Source organism: Podarcis liolepis, assembly GCF_965112155.1.
Source record: "Podarcis liolepis genome assembly, chromosome: W".
NCBI lineage: Eukaryota > Metazoa > Chordata > Lepidosauria > Squamata > Lacertidae > Podarcis > Podarcis liolepis.
The window spans coordinates 18,661,448-18,675,261 of record NC_139568.1 but is presented as its reverse complement, the minus strand read 5'-3'; the positions used below and the strand labels follow the sequence as shown (position 1 = coordinate 18,675,261).

At 45.1% G+C, this 13,814-nt stretch overlaps 1 long non-coding RNA gene across 1 annotated transcript in view; it reads right to left on the bottom strand.

Moving 5' to 3' along the window:
- Positions 1-1,489: 1,489 nt before the first annotated feature.
- LOC310697754 overlaps positions 1,490-13,814 on the bottom strand; it is a 91,413-nt gene continuing 79,088 nt past the window's right edge. The window contains exon 2 of the long non-coding RNA XR_014521196.1: positions 1,490-1,700. This is a non-coding gene — a long non-coding RNA (uncharacterized lncRNA). The remainder of the gene's footprint in view (positions 1,701-13,814) is intronic.

Genomic DNA, 13,814 nt, shown 5'->3' with positions numbered 1-13,814 from the left:
TCAGCAAGAAGTGCACTGACAGACAGCAATGCGCAGGACAGTCCTGGAACAACAAAAGCCTGGATTGAATCCTGTAAGAAATAACAAAACAGTGAGCCAGTCTGCATGAGTGGATGTCAAGTTCCATCTGCTAAACAGACAGTCTTCCCAGAAGTTACAGAGGTGCAGTTCTCCAGGAATCCTGCAGATGGCACTAGGTGATGCGATGCACCTGAGTCTATCACAAAAGCCAGCACAGCATCCTGTTGACAACTCTTGACTGCAGCCATAGAGGCTGCCAAATGTTTATGTTCAGTGTCTCTGCCAGCTGCCTTCGGCTTGCCTTTCCCACGCTTTGAAGAAGAGCCTTTTATCTGGTTGCTACGGGAGACGGCCTTCGGCTGTTCCTGTGCCTCCACTGGACATTCTCTCACCAGATGGGAGGGGGAGCCACAGCGATAACAGCGGCGACGCGTAGCAACAGCTCTCATAGCTCCCTCTTCAGCCATTCCTTTGTTCCCAGCACCCCCACTCCTGGGAGCACAGCCTGGGCCTGCACGCTCCCCAGCACTCTGGTTGTAGGCCTCAACATCACACGGCCCCTTGGAGACAAAGCAGCTACTCCCAGTTGTAACTTCAGGAACATGGCCAGCAGCCCCCACTGGGCTCTCGGCTTCCTCCCTGCTCTCGGCTTTCTCCCGGACCTGGGCTCCTGCTGAGCTTTCACACAGACTCCTCAGCACCTGCCAGGCGGCCTGAGCCAATTCAACGCCCTCCAGGTGGGGCAACAGCAAAGCGTCCACGCTTGCTCTCAACATGCAGAGCTCTCTTTGCATTCTCTGCTCTCTATCTTCCAGCAAAGCAGCCTCCAGGTCTGCTGCGCCATCTTCAGCAGCAACTGGCATGGGTGGGGCTGGCTCCTTCTGGGCTATACTCCAGAGCCCTGTGGCCAAAAACCACCCCCTTACTCTCCTAACCCAGATATCCCAGGACTGGGTTGTGAGCTTTTCAAACGGGACATCATAAAAGTCCTGGAGCTCAGCCATCTCCTCCCCCAGTGCTCCCATTGGGGCTATGAAGTACTCACGCGTACCAGCCAGCTTCAAAGGAGAGGCCTCCAGTGGCTCTTTGCAGCACACAGCATTGCAGCCAGTTCCCCTGCTTTTCTCCCAGGCAAAGCCTCAAAGCAGGTCTTTTTCCTTCCGGCAGCAAAAACAGCAGCTTCTCAGCTTTCTCAGCCTTTTTAAAGCACACAGCACTTCAAAGCAGGCTTCAAAGCAGCTTCCTCTAATTGCAGTAACTGTCGTCCATAACCTCTTAAAGAAAGATTTATTGCTCAGATAAATCCTGGTGTCCAGCCCGCTTCGGCTGCGTAGCTCTTGCCAGGCCTCTGCATTCCAAAGTCCACATTCTGATGCTCTGAGCAAAAGCAGAGATCAGCAGCGGTAAGAGAAAGCTTCAAAACTCCAGTGCATTCTTCAGTGTGCTTAAATAAAGTCCACTCAGGATCTTAGCAGCTAAAAGCAGTTTTATTTACAGCAGACTATCCATTCTCTATCACAGCGAACAGCATTGTGAAAAACACGTCCTCTCTCCTCAAAAGCGAAAGTAGAGAGAAAACAAAGGCTGGAGGCTCTCGGATATGACGCAGAAGTTCCTCCCTCCCAACAGTAGGCAGGGCGTACACTCTGAGCTGTTTAACCCTGTAAGCTCAGGTTCTCCTCACAGTGGCAAGGTCGCCAGGTAGAGTACTTGGTAGCCTGGGAGGGGGAACCTAGGTCTGAAAACACTTGGGTCCCGGCTGAATCAATCACTGACGGGTATCTGGTGGAAGAATTCCACGGTTTGTTCCCGGAAAAGCCCAAACCATTAGCTAGATTCTGGGAGGAAGAATTTGGACCCACAGACGACGAAGGGGACTTTGTGGGTTTCCCTGCCTCCGAAGAGGAGGGAGGGGAGGTGTCCGAGGGAGAAGGATCAGACTGGGAGGTTCAACCAGCGGGGAGAAGTCGGAGCGGATGGGAGGCTGGTTTTGAATCCTCAGAAGATGATGACAGTTCCTTCAGGGGATTCCCCGCATCGTCGACCGAGGAGAGAAAGGAGGCTGTACCGGAAAATCGCGCCAGGGGTGGGGGTGGGGTCCTGAGGAGGAGGTGGATGTCAGGGAACTGCCATCAGTGCCGGAGGGAGAGAGCAAAATCCAGAGGGATTCCGGAGAGCGTCCCGGGATTGGGAGAGGCAGCCCATCTTCTGGGGAAGAGAATCAGCATAGCACCAGTGGAGAAGGGGGGCAGATGGGGGAAGCGGCGAGGCGGTCCCATGACTCCTTGCCGGGGACCAGCGGGGAGAGTAGGGGTCCTCCGCTGCCTACGCCCTCCTTCACAGAAGGCTTTCGCACAGAGAGAGTAGGAGGAGACTAGGCGTCAAAGAGCTTCTTTGGTGGAAGAAGTTTAAGAAACGCCCACTGACGGATTCTGCCAGCGACTGAGACAGCCACGGGTGAGTGGCTGTCCGGACAGAAAAGGTTCACTCAGGCAATCCAGCCAGGTGTTTGCACCGGCTTACGCACGAGCAACCCCTAGAACCATTACACTTTCCATCTACTCTGATTTTATTGATTGTATTCTGTTCCTTTCTTTTCTTAATTTGCCCTGCCAACCATTTTCCAGATTTGTTTGCAAACTCAAAATTTTTCTGTCTCATTCTTTTAATGTTCCATTCTACTTCTTTATTTGTTATCATTGCAAATTCTGTTTGTAATATTTTAATGTTTTGCTTTATTTTCAAATTGTTTGGTTTTTCGATTAAGCTCTTCTCATTTTCCATTATTTGTTTTAAAATTTCTTTCCTCCCTTTTTCTCTAAATTTGTTTTTAATCGTATTTTGCTGAATAAAGAAACCCCGCATCACCGCTTTGCTGGCATCCCATACCATATTAATTTTCGTACCTTTATTGCAATTATTCATGAAATAGTCTGTTAAGTTCTTACGTGCTTTTTCTATTATTTTCTGATCATCCAAAAGACTTTCATTTATTCTCCATCGAAAGGATTTTTCTTCTATTCCTTTTATAACACATTTTAGTGCATTGTGATCCGACAATACCTTTGGCTGTATTTCAGTTTTGGAAATTCTTGGTGTTAGTTCACTAGAGACCCAAATCTGATCGATTCTTGACATTGACTGGTTCGCTTCTGAGTGGTAAGTGAATTGTTTTTCTAATGGGTATCTTAATCTCCAAGCATCTATCAAGTTACAGTTCTCACTCATCGAAAAAAAGTTTTAGGTAATTTCCCTTCTTTAACTTTCCCACTTGCTCTTAGTCTATCCATTTCCATTGACACCACTCCGTTCATATCCCCCATTATTATGATTTTCTGATCCATGGATTCCAATAGCTTTTCTTCCAATTCTTTATAGAAATCAGCTTTATTTCCATTAGGTGCATAAATCCCGACTACTATCAGTTTTTCGCCTTGCCATTTGATTTGAACTGCCATAACCCTACCTTCTTCATCTTTAAAAATCTGTTGAGCTTCCAATTTGTTTTTTATGTACAACACCACCCCTCTCAACTTGCTTCTGTCTGATGAAATAAATTCGTTTCCTAACTTCTTATTGATTAATACCTTTCTATGTCTTCTCGCCACATGAGTCTCTTGTAAACAAATAATATCCAAATACTTCCTCTTCAAACACTGTTCAATTTTATTGCGTTTTTTTAATCGTTACTCCCATTAATATTCCAAGTCCATAATTTCAACGCCATCTTTCTTTGTAAGTCCAATAAATTAAGATCTTAAATCTGTTCTTCTACTTCTTCTTTTCCCTGTTCCTCTTCTTCTTCCTCTTCCTGTTCCTCTTCTTCTCTGTCTCCTAATTCCTCCTTCCAATCCCTCTCCCCTCCCCCCGCCCCCGCCGGACTCCCAATCCTACCCCCGCTCCAGCTCTAGCTGCTTCTTCTTCTCATCCCAGTTCCTTGTATCTTCTCATGAACTTCTGTGTTTCGTCTGGGTTTGTGAGTTAAACTTTTTCCCTTTGTAAAAAAAGGAGATCCCCACTGGAAATTCCCATTTAAATTCAATTTGGTTTTCCTCAAAATTTGTGTCAATGGTTTGAAAGGATCTTGTTTTTTCAACAAGCGAAGTGGAACGTCCCTAAAAATAAATAATGAAATTTCCATCGATTATCAATCTTTTTTCTCTATTTTTCTGTAGTATCAAATTCTTTATTTCTGTATCTTTAAAAATAATTAGACAATCGCCTGGAAATTTATTTGCTCTGGCCGATCTTGTCTTAATCCGAAATACATTTTGAATCATTTTCCTTTTTTAAAAATAATAATAATAATATTTATTAAAAGTTTAAATATTACAGAAAGAAGTAAAAAAAAGAGAAAGAGAAAAAGTAAACAATACAAATCAATACATTACAATACATAAAAAACAAAAAAGACATCAAAACATCAAAACAAAAACAAAAGCAAAAACAATTAAAAACACATCCAATATTTCCATATCTTTGTCCTTCATTAACTTGTTTCATCGACCTCCTCACACCTCCCTTTTTTGTGTTCTAGTTATTATTTCAGCAAATCCTTTCCATCTTTCAGTTTTCTGTCATTTAATTGTCTTAATTTATTTTAACCTTATCTTACCATTAAAACTCTAAAGCTTATTTATACTTAACTCCTTATAACGTTTCTACTAAAGCCATGTAATTTCATTCCAACATTTTTCTAACACTCATTAATTTTACAATATTTCTCTAAATAAATTTTAAACTTTTCTCCAATCTTCTTCCACCGTCTCTTCTCCCTGGTCTCGGATTCTGTCAGTCCTTTCTATCAATTCCATATGGTCCATCAACCTGGTGATCTTCTGTCCGAGGCTCTTAACTCTTTTCTGTGTCCCTTCTGCAGATCTTCTTCATATTTATACATGCACTTTACTTTATCTTCTGCTGATCTTGTTCTTAATTTCCTTCCTTTGGCACTGAGGAGTAGATCTCGGGGAAACTCCAACCTAACAATGTCTTTATTCCTTCTCGACAGGTCAGCCCATTCTCCATAGTCAGAACTAAAGTCCAAAAGATATTTCAGAGCGTGTTTCAAAATCCCTCCGAAGGTAAAGGCCCCCACAACTCCGATCTCCCCCTGACCCAAATCCAGATCCCAAAAGCCAGAACATCCCTGCATAAGGGGATCTATCCAACTTTCCTTCTCCAATCCAAGCGGGACTCCATCCCTCCAAATCTGGCTTTCTCTAAATTCAATCGTAAAAGGCAACAGCTTACATTCATCAAATTGCCTCTGTAAGGCTGGGGCTCTCTCCACTTGTGTTACTTGAGATTCAACAACAGCTTTCTCCCTCATCTTCTCCACAGCTTGCCATGTCAAAGTAGATTCCTGAATCGATTCCTGAGTAGTTTCTGTATAGGTATTCACTTTTTGTCCCAAATCAGTCATTTTTTGTCCCAAATTATCAATTTTAATAGTCATCACATCCATCTTCTCATGAAGCTGTTCCAATAAAGCACTTGTCTTGCAAAATGCAATCACTAAGGCTTCTTCTGTCGACATTCTTGTCCAAGGTCAATCTCTGATTCTCCCGGTCTTTAATCTCTGCAGCTGGAAAATCCCCCAGCTCCACTCCTACAACAGTTTCAAAAGCTCCCTCTAGAGGAAACAATTTCTATTTGTATCCGTCCTTTTAAACGCAGATCCAGCAACAAAGTTAATTTCAATTTCCAGTTACTTTTGCTCCTTTTTAAGTGCAAAAGGAAACAATGGAAACAATATATTTCTCTTATTTAACTATCTGTCAACATACGTTTTATTCACAGTCAATGAACTTTCCCAAAACGTCGATCTTACTGGCAGCCCGTTCCCAGGTTCAAAACGGTGGTAATTTATCTTTCTTCACTCTCTCTCCTGCAGGCTTAGGCGATCTAAAATTTCCCCCCTCTTCTCCTGCTTCCAAGGGGGGTTTAGTAATTTTAACCGATGGAGATTTAATCCTTTACAAAAGGCTTTCCAAGACTTTAGCTTGCAACGTCTTTGCTTCAATCTATTTACAAAAGAGGAAGGCGGACTTCCTGTTTGAAACCTTCCCGTTTCGGTGCCAAATTAAGATGTTTAACGATCCAATTTTCTGTTCTACTCACGGGTAGTTGTTTAAAGTCTAATTGTCCACAGGAAAAAGTCAGCGCTCTCCGGCAACAGCAATGCGGCTTCACTCCGTGAAAGAAGCAGTCGATTCAAAGCACCGCGCTGCTCACCCCACATCGCTCCAGATTCCCGAAACTGGGTTTCCCCGCAAGTAGGGGAGGCGCAAAAGGTGCCAGCTGAATCCCACGTCCACAGGCTTCTCCCACCTGTGGTTTTTAGTGGGTCTCCGCCTTCGCCGTGGCAGCCAGACCCTAATTTCCACGGAGCGCTAACCCGGAAGTCTGAATCGTTTTCCTAACCTCTTCCACTTCCATACCTAACCATTGTGCAATTTCTAATGTCAATTTCTCCCTTAAATTCTCCCCTTGTACCTCAGGCGCTGATCTCAACCTCAAATTTCGGTCTCTCTGCCTCAGGTCATTCATGGCAATCGCGTCCCAAATATCTTCTTGTGTCTTATTAATTTCTGAAACTTCAGCTCTCACCTTCTCTTCCTCCCTTTTAACCTCCCTCATCTCTAATTTTGTTCTTTTCAATCCCTCTTCTAAACTCTGTGTTCTTTTTGTCAGCTCCTTCATTTGTCCTTTCAATTCATTAACTGTCATATCAATTTTTTTGTCCATCTGTTCCAACCTTGCCTCTAGATTTTTCTCACTTTGCTTAATGTCTTTCTTTATCTCTGCAAGCATCTTTACAATATCTCCTTTCAGTTCTAGCTCTTGTTTTAACCCTCTTCTTTCTCCAGGTGTTGCCCCTTCACCACCCTTTTTCTGTGAATGGGACATTTCTTAATAATCCTCACTCTCAGTTATAGCATCAAATTTTAAAAAAGAAGTTTAATTTTCTTGCCACTTGCTTGGCTAATCCACAATCGAAATTTATAACGTCCAAAGAAATAAAGTCCATCAAATGGAGAAAGGGGAATAAAATAGTACCAAGAGTAATAAAAGATTAAGAAAGTGATAGAGTAAACAACTAGAGACTCAGGGTAACAAAACCAACTCAGAAAGTAAAACAGATGACACCAAAATATCTTAGAGATTATATTTAAAAATACACAACATAGAGTGAGGGAAGGGTTAACTGGGTAAGGAAAGGGTTAACAGAGGCAGAGAGAAAGACACAGATCTCTAAGCACCACTAAACTCAAGCTAAACCAAAACAAAGCAGTTATAAAAAAATAAGGGATCAGCAGAGATGGACAGAGAGGAGAGGGAACAAAGGATTTTTATTTTATAAAAATGATCTAATATCCCAAAAAGAAATTTAGCATCTCAAAAAGAAGAGGTAACCCAAGAAGAAAAACAAGAAAAACAAAGAAGAAAGGAAGAGAATGGCGATTCTCTGTTTTTTTCAGTGTCTTCAAAAGCCAGAAGCAGGAGGAGGGGGTAAGTAAATATCTTCCCTCTGCTCCTTATTTTCCAATTTCAGTTAACCAACTTAACAAAATTAACAGTTCAGTCTATTTTAATTTTAATTTCTTCACTTCTTCATATCACTGCTTTGGCACAGACCAACCCCCCCCCCCAAATATATATATATATCAAAGGAGGGCTTCGAAGAAGTTTACTACACAGTTCTTTTTAAAATCGAAAGTAAAAACTTACTTGGAAGTTTCCTCTGCCTGCGATCTCAGAGGCCCACCAAAAATACAAATAAAACGTTCTTACTCCAGGTTTTACCCCTTCCAAACTCCAATCCGCGTTCTTTAATTAGGTAAGTGTCTTTTGTAAATAAAACAAAGGATAAATATTCCGTTTGAGGTAACTCACTGTTTCTTTCCGCTCTGCGGGTAGTCTTTGCATATGAATTAGACTCCAGGCGAGGCTGGCCTCCTTTTGAACATCGCTGCTCCCAAATTGTTCAAATCCTCTTATCCTCTTATCACCGATAATCCAATTAAATTCGGGTTTCTTAGTGTTTGAGAATCAATCGCTGCAGCATTCAAGCCTGGGACTGCGCTTTCCTGGGGGCAGACAAATGGCTTTCCGTGGTGCCAGCTTCTCAATCTCGCTGCTCTCTTCACCTCAAAAGAGGCGATCAGCCTTCTTTATGGTCCAGCTTTCACTTCCATACATCACTACTGGGAAAACCATGGCTTTAACTATACGGACCTTTGTTGGCAAGGTGATGTCTCTGCTTTTTAAGATTCTGTCTAGGTTTGTCATTGCTTTTCTCCCAAGAAGCAGGCGTCTTTTAATTTCGTGGCTGCTGTCACCATCTGCAGTGATCATGGAGCCCAAGAAAGTAAAATCTCTCACTGCCTCCATTTCTTCCCCTTCTATTTGCCAGGAGGTGATGGGACCAGTGGCCATGATCTTCGTTTTTTTGATGTTGAGCTTCAGACCATATTTTGCGCTCTCCTCTTTCACCCTCATTAAAAGGTTCTTTAATTCCTCCTCACTTTCTGCCATCAAGGTTGTGTCATCTGCATATCTGAGGTTGTTGATATTTCTTCCGGCAATCTTAATTCCGGCTAGGGATTCATCCAGCCCAGCCTTTCGCATGATGAATTCTGCATATAAGTTAAATAAGCAGGGAGACAATATACAGCCTTGTCGTACTCCTTTCCCAATTTTGAACCAATCAGTTGTTCCATATCCAGTTCTAACTGTAGTTTCCCACATAGAGATTTCTCAGGAGACAGATGAGGTGATCAGGCACTGCCATTTCTTTAAGAACTTGCCATAGTTTGCTGTGGTCGACACAGTCAAAGGCTTTTGCATAGTCAATGAAGCAGAAGTAGATGTCTTTCTGGAACTCTCTAGCTTTCTCCATAATCCAGCGCATGTTTGCAATTTGGTCTCTGGTTCCTCTGCCCCTTTGAAATCCAGCTTGCACTTCTGGGAGCTCTCGGTCCACATACTGCTTGAGCCTTCCTTGTAGAATTTTAAGCATAACCTTGCTAGCGTGTGAAATGAGTGCAATTGTGCGGTAGTTGGAGCATTCTTTGGCACTGCCCTTCTTTGGGTTTGGGATGTAGACTGATCTTCTCCAATCCTCTGGCCACTGCTGAGTTTTCCAAACTTGCTGGCATATTGAGTGTAGCACCTTAACAGCATCATCTTTTTAAATTTTAAATAGTTCAGCTGGAATACCATCACTTCCACTGGCCTTGTTATTAGCACCGCTAATAATAGCTGTGAGTTAGGGGTGGCCTAATGCAAAAAGCATGAGGATCCATGAGGATCCATGCTTCAAAACCATGTTTTTGGGCCATGGTATGGCCAGAAAGCCTTGGATCCTAGTTTTTTGAGGTGCAGGCTGTGCCCCTGGACTTGATGTGTGATTTGACGGTGATTTAGGGTTGGCCCAATGCAAAAAGTGAGAGGATCCATGAGGATCTGTACTTCAGAACCAGATTTTTGAGGTGCAGGCTGTGCCCCTTGACTTGATTTGCTATGTGACGGTGAGTTACGGGTGACCCAATGCAAAAAGCATGAGGATGCATGAGGATCCATGCTTCAAAACCATGGTTTGGGGCCATGGTATGATCAGGAAGCGGTGGATCCTAGTTTTTTGACATGCAGGCTGTGCCCCTCGACTTGATGTGTAATTTGACAGTGAGCTAGGGGTGGCCCAATGCAAAAAGCATGAGGATGTATGAGGATCTATGATTCTAGGCCACATTTTTGGACTATGGAGTGGCCAGGAAGCCTTGGATCCTAGTTTTCTGTGGTGCATGGGGTGCCCCTGGACATGATGTGTGATTTGACAGTGAGTTTTGGATGGCCCAATGTAAAAAGCGTGAGGATCCATGAGGATCCATGCTTCAAAACCATGTTTATTGGGCCATTGTGTGGTGAGAAAGCCGTGGATCCTAGGTTTTTTTTGGTGCAGGCTGTGTCCCTGGCTATGATGTGTGATTTGACAGTGAGTTAGGGGTGGTCCAATGCAAAAGGTGTGAGGATGTATGAGGATCTGTACTTCAGAACCATTTTTTTTGGGCCATGGACTGGCCAGGAAGCCTTGGATCCCAGTTTTTTGAGGTGCAGTCTGTGCCCCTGGACTTGATGTGTGGTTTGACGGTGAGTTGGGGTGGCCCAATGCAAAAAGGAAGAGGAACCTTGAAGATCCGTACTTCAGAGCCATGGTTTTGGGCAATGGAGTGGCCAGGAAGCCGTGGATCTGAGTTTTTTGGCGTGCAGGCTGTGCCCCTGGGCATGATGTGTGATTTTACAGTGAGTCAGGGGTGGCCCAGTGCATAAAGCATGAGGATCCATGGAGATCCATGCTTCAAAACCATGTTTTTGGGGCATGCTATGGCCAGAAAGGCCTGGATCCTAGTTTTTCGGGGTGCAGGCTGTGCCCCTGGCTATGATGTGTGATTTGACAGTGAGTTTGTGTAGGCCCAATGCAAAAAGTGAGAGGATCCATGAGGATCTGTACTTCAGAACCAGTTTTTTGGGCCATGGACTGGCCAGGAAGCCGTGTGTCCTAGTTTTTTGAGGTGCAGGGTGTGCCCCTGGACTCGATGTGTGATTTGACTGTGAGTTAGGGGTGGCCCAATGCAAAAGGCATGAGGATCCATGGGGAACCGTACTTCAGAACCACAGTTTTGGGTCATGGTATGGCCAGGAAGCCGTAGATCCGTGTGTTTTTTTGGTGCAGGCTGTGCTCCTGGACATGATGTGTGATTTGATGGTTAGTTAAGGGTGGGCCAATGCAAACAGCATGAGGATCCATGCTTCAAAAACATGTTTTTGGGCCATGGTATGATCAGTAAGCCATGGATCCGAGTTTATTGTGCTGCAGGCTGTGCCCCTGACTATGATGTGTGATTTGACGGTGAATTGGTGTGGCCCAATGCAAAAAAACAAAAGGAACCTTGAAGATCTGTACTTTAGAGCCATGGTTTTGGGGAATGGAGTGGCCAGGAAGCCGTGGATCTGAGTTTTTCGTGGTGCAGGCTGTGCCCCTGGCTATGTTGTGTGATTTCACGGTGAGTTTGGGATGGCCAAATTGAAAAGGCATGAGGATCCATTAGAATACATGCTTAAAAAACATGTTTTTGGAAAATGGTATTTCCAGGAAGCCGTGGATCCTAGTTTTTTCTCGTGCAGGCTGTGCCCATGTACAGGAAATGTACATGATTTGACAGTGAGTTAGTGTGGCCAAATGCAAAAAGTGTGAGGATCCATGAGGATCTGTGTTTCGTAACCACGTTTGGGGCCATGGCATGGCCAGAAAGCTGTGGATCCTAGTTTTTTTGAGGTGCCGGCTGTGCCCCTGGTGATGATGTGTGAATTGACAGTGACTTTGGGATGGCCCAATGCAAAAAGCGGGAGAATCCATGAGGATCCGGGCTTCATAAACCACGTTTTTGCCCCATTGAATTGCCAGGTAGCCCTGGATCTGAGTTTATGGTGGTGCAAGCTGTGCCCCTGGTGATGATGTGTGAATTGAAAATGACTTTGGGATAGCCCAATGCAAAAGGCATGAGGATTCATGAGGATCTGTACTTCAGAACCAGATTTTGGGGCCATGGAGTGGCCAGGAAGCCGTATGTCCTAGTTTCTTGAGGTGCAGGCTGTGCCCCTGGACTCAATGTGTGATTTGATGGTTAGTTAGGGGTGCCCCAATGCAAAAGGCATGAGGATCCATGGGGATTCGTACTTCAGAACCACAGTTTTGGGCCATGGTATGCCCAGGAAGCCGTAGATCCGTGTGTGTTTTTGGTGCAGGGTGTGCTCCTGGATATGACGTGTGATTTGATGGTTAGTTCAGGGTGGGCCAATGCAAACAGCATGAGGATCCATACTTCAAAACCATGTTTAAGGGACTGCAAGAAGATCAAACCTATCCATTCCTAAGGAAATCAGCCCTGAGTGCTCACTGACAGGACAGATCGTGAAGCTGAGGCTCCAATACTTTGGCCACCTCATGAAAAGAGAAGACTCCCTGGAAAAGACCCTGATGTTGGGAAAGATGGAGGGCACACGGAGAAGGGGACGACAGAGGACGAGATGGTTGGCTAGTGTTCTCAAAGCTACCAGCATGAGTTTGACCAAACTGTGGGAGGCAGTGGAAGACAGAAGTGCCTGGCGTGCTCTGGTCCATGGGGTCACGAAGAGTCGGACATGACTAAACAACTAAACAACAACAACAACAACAAGTGTCCCTGGCTATGACATGTGATTTGACGGTGAGTTTGGAGTGCTCCATCCAATGCAAAAATTGTGAGGATCCATGAGGATCCGTGCTTCAGAACCACGTTTTTGGGACATGGAGTTTCCAGGAAGCCGTGGACATGATATGTGATTTGACTGTGAGTTAGGGGTGGCCCAATTGAAAAAACATGAGCATCCATGAGGATCCGTGCTTCAGAACCCCGTGTTGGGGACATGGAGTTTCCAGGAAGCCGTGGATCCGTGTTTTTTGTGGTGCAGGCTGTGCCCCTGGCTATGAAGTGTTATTTGACGGTGAGTTTGGAATAAAAAGGTAAAGGTACCCCTGCCTGTACGGGCCAGTCGTGTCCAACTCTAGGGTTGCATGCTCATCTCACTCTAGAGGCCGTGAGCTGGCGCCGTCCGAAGACACCGTCCGAAGGTCACGTGGCCAGCGTGACGAAGCTGCAGCTGGTGAGCCAGCACCAGCGCAGCACACGGAAACGCCGTTACCTTCCGCTATAAAGCGGTACCTATTTATCTACTTGCACTTAAGAGTGCTTTTGAACTGCTAGGTGGGCAGAAGCTGGGACCGAACGACGGGAGCTCACCCCGCCGCGGGGATTCGAACCGCCAACCATACAATCGGCAAGTCCTAGGCACTGAGGTTTTACCCACAGTGCCACCCGCGTCCCAGTAGTTTGGGATGGTCCAATGCAAAAGGTGAGTTTGGGATGGTCCACTGCAAAAGGTGTGAGGATCCATGAGAATGCGTACTTCAGAACCACGTTTTTGGGCCATGGTATGACCAGAAAGCCGTGGATCCGAGTTTTTGAGGTGCAAGCTGTGCCCCTGGCGATGATGTGCGAATTGACAGTGACTTTGGGTTGGCCAAATGCAAAAAGCGTGAGGATCCATAATTATCCGTGGTTCGAAACCATGTTTTGGGCCATAGTATGGCCAGATAGCCTTGGATCCTATTTTTTTGTGCTGCAGGCTGTGCCCCTGGCTATGATGTGTGATTTGACGGTGAGTTAGGTGTGGCCTAATGCAAAAGGTGTGAGGATCCATGAGGATCCATACTTCAGGACCATGTTTTTTGGCCATGGAGTGGCCAGGAAGCCATGGATCTGTAATTTTTGTGGTGCAGGCTGTGCCCCTGGCTATGATGTGTGAGTGCTGCACCGTGAGTGTTGGGGAAGGCTGCTCCCTCCTCAGGCTAATTCCACCTGGCCTAGGGGGTGGGGCCCAGACTCACCTCCGCCACAGCTTTAAGAGGCCTCATTAAGGCACTGGGACACCGCTGCTGCTGCTGCACCGTGAGTGTTGGGGAAGGCCGCTCCCTCCTCAGGCTAATTCCACCAGGCCTAGGGGGCGGGGCCCACACTCACCACTACCACAGCTTTAAGGATACTGGTGCTGCTGCAGCATATGTTAAAAATGTTTTTATATATTTTAAAGTGTTTTAAAGGTGTTTTTACTTTTTACTTGGTTGTACCGCCGTGAGCAGTGGTTTTTATTTATCTATTTTTATTTTGTTCCGTTTTATTTTGGTTTGG